General features: G+C 37.3%; 1 pseudogene; it reads right to left on the bottom strand.

Moving 5' to 3' along the window:
* Window positions 1–1,299: 1,299 nt before the first annotated feature.
* Window positions 1,300–1,916, bottom strand: LOC108304791 (annotated as a pseudogene).
* Between the last annotated feature and the right edge of the window lie 4,319 nt (window positions 1,917–6,235).

The raw sequence follows: 6,235 nt of genomic DNA, 5'->3' as shown, positions 1-6,235 counted from the left end.
AAAAAAAAAAAAAAAAAAAAAAAAAAAAAAAAATTTAGGCTTATCAGTAAGTGAAAATAGGTCAGCATGATGAATTTTTTTACTTATTTAAAGACTTAATTGCTAGATTATTATTTGTCTGAATTAGCAATTTCAGAGTCAAATTGAATATTTCTCTAGAAAGTCCAAAAATTGTTTCCTTTCATAGTTCGTTCAATCTTGTAATTAATTCATTTTAAATAATTGTACTGGGATGTTAAATTTAGTCAGCCAAGACCAACATATATAGTTAAAGTTCTTCCCCACAATTTAATTAAAACATTTGTAACGTGAATCTATTTACAAAATGAAACCAAATGAAAAATGTGAACTATTTTTATGTCCCTTCTAAAATTCTTTGCATAAAAAAACAAATACAAGCATTTTAAAACTATGTGATTCAATGAAAAGGCATTATTTCCATGCAGGATATTACCAGCTAAACATAGCAATAATTTTAAATGACCCTAGGTCCCACACAGTGACCATGACAGGTGGTCCAAATGGGACTTGTCATTTCAGGTGTTGCTTGTTCAGCTAACACTTTTTCCCTTGAATGTGGAACTACATAGATGCTTTTAAAACTTAGACGGACTCAAATGGCAGATTTCCTTTTAGTATGCAAATTATTTCATGTTGGAATCTTGATTTAATCTGTACAGATGCCTAAGCAGCTTGACAGTGATTTATTTGGTTTTAGATAAAACCTCTACATGTGATGGATTAGAAAAAAAACACAGTTCTGATGGTGGGCTCAGAGTAGCTTTGAATCCTAAGATTTTCAGTTCAAACCCCCAAATTATTTCCAAGATACCTGGAATTACATGTAATCATACTATCTAAAATCTTATCTTTTTTTTTCTTGGTTGTTTTGTTATTTTTATAAACTATAGATATATACAGTTGATAACTCAGGATTTCTAGCCAATAACCATATAGTTAACACCACCTTACAAATAAAAAAAAAATGCCAGAAACATCCTTAAATGCCTTGCCACACCAACAGCAAACTTGACAGAGTGAGGAGAACACGAGAGTGCCTTTTCCTTTAAAAATGTTTGGAAAATGTACAACTTTGATACAGCTTCAGGATGCTTCAGACACCCATGGCCACTTTACGTAACCCACTGCCAATCTCTAGAGCACTTTTAGTGACCACAATATGATTGTGATTAAATTTTGTAATTAAGCCTAATGAGAGAAACAGACACTTTCAAATAAGAGATGTGTCAATTACTACGCTCCCCTAAGTGTTCACAAGGAGACAGATGAACAGTTTTTTTATTCATCCTCCTCCTTCTCCTCCCCCTCCTCCTTTGCGTCCTCCTCATCTTCTTCATCTTCCTCTTCTACCTTTTTCTGACAACTTTAGCAGGACCCTTTGCACCGTCAAACTTTCCTTTCGACTTATACTCAGCACAATCCTCCTCATACCTCTCCTTCAGCTTTGCCGCCTTAGTGATGTAAGGCTGCTTTTTGCTGTCATTTAGGTTATTCCACATCTCCCCCAGCTTTTTTGCCACGTCTCCAATAGAGATGCCAGGGTTTGTGGATTTGATCTCAGGGCGGAATTCTGAACAGAACAGGAAGAATCCAGATGGTGGCCTTTTGGGGGCATTAGGATCCTTCTTCTTGCCTCCTGTAGCTGGTCCAGAATCCTTCATTTCCTGATGATAGCGCACTTTATCCGCCTTTATCATTTCATCAAGTTTAGATTTCTCTTTCCTGGACATTGTCTTCCACCTCTCAGAGCATTTCTTGGAAAATTCTGCAAAATTGACAGGGACCTCTGGGTTTTTCTTCTTATGTTCTTCTCTGCACATCTGCACAAAGAAGACATAAGCAGACACCTTGCCCTTTGGTTTCTTGGGGTCACCTTTAGCCATCCTGACTGTATTGTTCACTAGTCTGGGCAGTGCAGGGCATGACATGTGGCTCAATGCTTCCCAGCCTTGAGACAGCTGCCTCCATGAGAACTGCCTCTAAAATCTTATCTTGAAGCTCCCACTGGGTTATTTCACGTGGCCTCCACTTGGTCACTGTGGAGAAATTAAGCTACCATGCAGAGAACTTTGCCTAGGACTAGAAAGTTCTTAGAAAAATGATTTTTGCACTTATGTTCTTCTATTTGGCATTTAGCACTAAATACAGATGAGCCTCTGGGAGATTGTCTGTAACTTAAAAAATAGAACAACCTTGAAGTTTTATTTGATCAATTATATGTTGTGTATTATGGAAGTATGAGATTAGCATTTCCCAATTTACTCTATGACTTAAAGGAAAGTAATAGGAACATCTGACAAAGCATTAAAAAATTAGGTTGTGCCTGTATAACAATGCAATGATTAAATTTAAAAAATTTCAATAGCTCAAAGTTTTCTTTTCACATTGTATTTATTTATTTATTTATTTGGAAGACATATTAACCAAGTGCCTACATAAAGCAAGAACTAGAGGAAACGCCAGAGGCATAACAGCAAACAAACTAGACAATGAGGGCACCCATGGAGCTTGCACTCCATCAGGGAATATATTAGTACCAGATAACTGCTTTGATTAATATTTAGTTAGACTGACCCGTTTTTATATAATAAAAAATACAAAGTAAATATCTTTTCATATGAGAATCACAAATTAGGCCAGGCGCAGTGGCTCACGCCTGCAACCCCAGCACTTCGGAAGGCAGAGGTGGGCAGATTACTTGCAGTCAGGTATTCGAGACCAGCCTGGTCAACATAAAGAAACCCCCTCTCTACTAAAAATGCGTAATTAGCCAGGCGTGGTGTCGCATGCCTGTAATGCCAGCTACTCAAAAGGCTGAGACACAAGAAGAGCTTGAACCCTGGAGGTGGAGGTTGCAGTGAGCAGAGATTACACTACTGTACTCCAGCCTCGGCAATGAAGCGAGACTCCAAAAAACAAAATCACAAATTATTTTATGGAAACTTCTATCACATAATGTCTGAAATCACGGATGGTCAACAGTCTTAGAATTTCTTATAAACCTGATTACTAACCCTTTGTATGAGATAAATTTATTCTACACTTGCTAAATTTGTAAGTTGCCTAGAAGTTAGAGCAGTAATTAGATGTAAATGAACTTACAGAGATTGAATTCACATATGTAGAAAATGATATTTTGTCAGTATGTTGAGTTAGATATGTAAATGATAATTTTATTTAGTGCCAAAGTTCACACATCAATTTGGTCAAGTTCCCTTTTTTCTCTACTGAGTACGTCTTCAGACACTAAAATGCTAGCTTTATTCAATCCTTGTCCAGTAATTAATTTTAAAAACATCACCCAAATTAATTTGATGAATATTTTGCTGAGTATAAAATTCAAGGCTAGCAGTTCTTTACTTTTCACACTTTAAAAATGTTCTTGGGAGGAGGGCAAAAGTTGAAAAACTACCCATTGGGCACTATGCTTACTACCTGGGTGTTGGGATCTATTGTATCCCAAACCTCAGTATCATGCAATATACCTGTGTAACAAACCTGCACATGTACTCCCTGAATCTAAAATAAAAAGTGAAATTATTTTTAAAAAATAAAAATAATAGGCTGGGTGCAGTGGTTCATCCCAGCCCTTTGGGAGGCCAAGGCAGGCAGATCATGAGGTCAGGAGTTCAAGACCAGCCTGGCCAATATGATGAAACCCTATCTCTACTAAAAAAAATTAGTCAGGCGTGGTGGTGCACATCTGTAGTTCCAGCTACTCAGCAGGCTGAGGCAGAAGAATCGCTTGAATCTGGGAGGTGGAGGTTGCATTGAGTTGAGACTGTGCCACTGCACTCCAGCCTTGGCAACAGAGCAAGACTCCATCTCAAAATAATAATAATAATAATAATAATAATAAATAAAAATTAAAATGTTGTTTCATTGTTTTCTGGCTTCCAGCATTTTTGTTGAGAATTCAGATCTCACTCTAATACTCCTTTGAAAGAAATGCACCTCACCTTCATTTTGTAGACAAATAGACTAGAAGACTTGAAGGCCAAAGACCACGTCAAAGATTATTCTGCCAATAATGTTCAACCAAGGAAAATATTTTCAGATGTTTATTTCTGATTAACTTGCTATACAGAGCGAAACACATTGTTACACAGGAAATGAGAAACAGCATCTAATTCCTTGAGGTGCTCTCCAACCAGCATCCGCCACCTCCTTGGCTCATTTTCTTTACTTTGTAATTGATCTAAATCAAATACTTCATATTTCTGAACTACCATGTGACATAGTATTTATATGTAGTTTTATAGAATAGCTTCGTTTCTATAACAGCCCTGAGAATATTTGATGAGTTGTTTCAAAGAGAAATAGACATGCTCTGACTATACAATTAGTCAAGGAAAATTGGGATTGAAAACTCAACTTAGTCAAAATCAAAATTGCATCTTATTGCATCCTTGTTGCTAAATCAGACAAAATCAAAACCTAACAATACATTATTGCTTATGAATTATAAGAACTTCATTTTCCCCCCTGATTAGGAATCTTAGTCAAGTGGTAAGAGAATGTTGGTCCAAATGGGAATACAGTTTCATTGTCTCTTGTAGGAAGCGTTAAGTATAACATTGCAAAATGCTATTCAGAGGAATTGGAAGAATAAATAAACATGTTTTGCTGCTTCAGGTTTAAGTAGTTAGAGGAAGGAAATGGTAAATACTTAACATAGCTATGGTTATAAGGAACATACAACTTGACTTGAATATCAAGAGACCAGCCTAGCACACCCAAATGTTAGTTGTGAAATGCATGAGAAATAGAGAACCTGCATATGCTGCTGAGAAGAACACTGAGGGCAACTCTCCCAGAAGATCCCGGCTAATTTTGACGTAGCCACTGTGAAGGCTGCCACAGCCTGTAAAATAAATAAAATAAAATAAAATAACATAACATGTACTACATCTTGTTAATCCATGTATAGTAAAAATAGCACACAGCTGTGTTAAAATCCAGAGCTACAGAAGCACTAAAGCGTTTCCAGACTACAGTTTAAAAAAAATGCTGACTTATTGTGAACTTTGAATGAAAAATTGCTTGATCCAGCTCTGTCAACTGTACATATCATTTTCTCTTAAGGGTTGAAATAGGCCAACTGAATTTAGGCTTCCATGAATCATAGACTGGAGAGGACCCATGGAGGGCCATTTTTTCTTTCCTCTTCCTTTGCAGATGTTAAAACTCAGGCTTAGAAACCTGGGGTCAAGTTAAAAAAATATGTGACTTAGATAGCAGATGCTTTATTTAGAAGAAAGACTACTGCAATAAAAAGAACTCTCTGATTGCAGAAATCTGCATGACTCAAATTCAAACAGAAAAAGGATTTTCTTTTATAGGGTAAAGAGGGTACAATCAGAGATAAGCAGAATCTCTGCAGAGGAAGCTGGACTCACAATGGGAAATGGTCAGTGGCGTTTGATAGGAAAGTATCCCATTGTGGTCAGCCGATTCCCATTTGGAGCTGATAAGAGGGACACATTCCACATTTTTTTGCGTTTGCTCAGGGTTTGGAGTAAGCAGCATTTAGGGGCCTGTAGGAAATCAAGGAACCTGAATAAAGTCTGGTCAAGACAAACAGAGAATGAGAAATGGGAAACTGAACACTTGGTCGTTGGCTTAAGATGCACAAGTTCTGGAGCCTAAAGGTTCCTAATGGGTGGGCCTGATCTTTTCTCCCATGCCCTTCCTGTGTGCCTATTACCAATGCCCTAGGAAGGATGGCCTCTCTCTCTTGCCCTTGTCTCTGTTTTCTCTTTCCTTTCTGTAACACTATTTAAAAATTTTTCTCAAGATCCCTGACAGATGCCAAACTTCTTTTCAAGAATTCCCTCTGCATACTTCTTCCCCATTTGATTGTTTGATTGATTGGTGTTTTATCCTCTGCTCTACTGATATCTTGGACTGGGCAATTCTTTGTTGAGAGGAACTGCTCCCTTCTTCCTTTTTTTTTTTTTTTTTTTAAAAATTCATATATATATAGATGGGGTCTCACTGTGTTGACCAGGCTGGGCTCGAACTCCTGGCCTCATGCAATTCTCCCATCTTGGCAGCCCAAATATTGGAGTTACAGGTGTGAGCCACTACGCCTGACATGATCATTCCCTTCTTTATTTGTTCCTTCCTTCCTTCCTTCATTCGTTTGTTAAACTAGCAAGTACTTCTCTGTGGAACAATATAGTAGTAAACTTTGGGTCCTTGCTTTGAAAAC

Source organism: Cebus imitator, unplaced genomic scaffold (assembly GCF_001604975.1).
Source record: "Cebus imitator isolate Cc_AM_T3 unplaced genomic scaffold, Cebus_imitator-1.0 Scaffold57, whole genome shotgun sequence".
Taxonomy (NCBI): domain Eukaryota; kingdom Metazoa; phylum Chordata; class Mammalia; order Primates; family Cebidae; genus Cebus; species Cebus imitator.
This window is presented reverse-complemented; position numbering and strand designations above follow the sequence as displayed.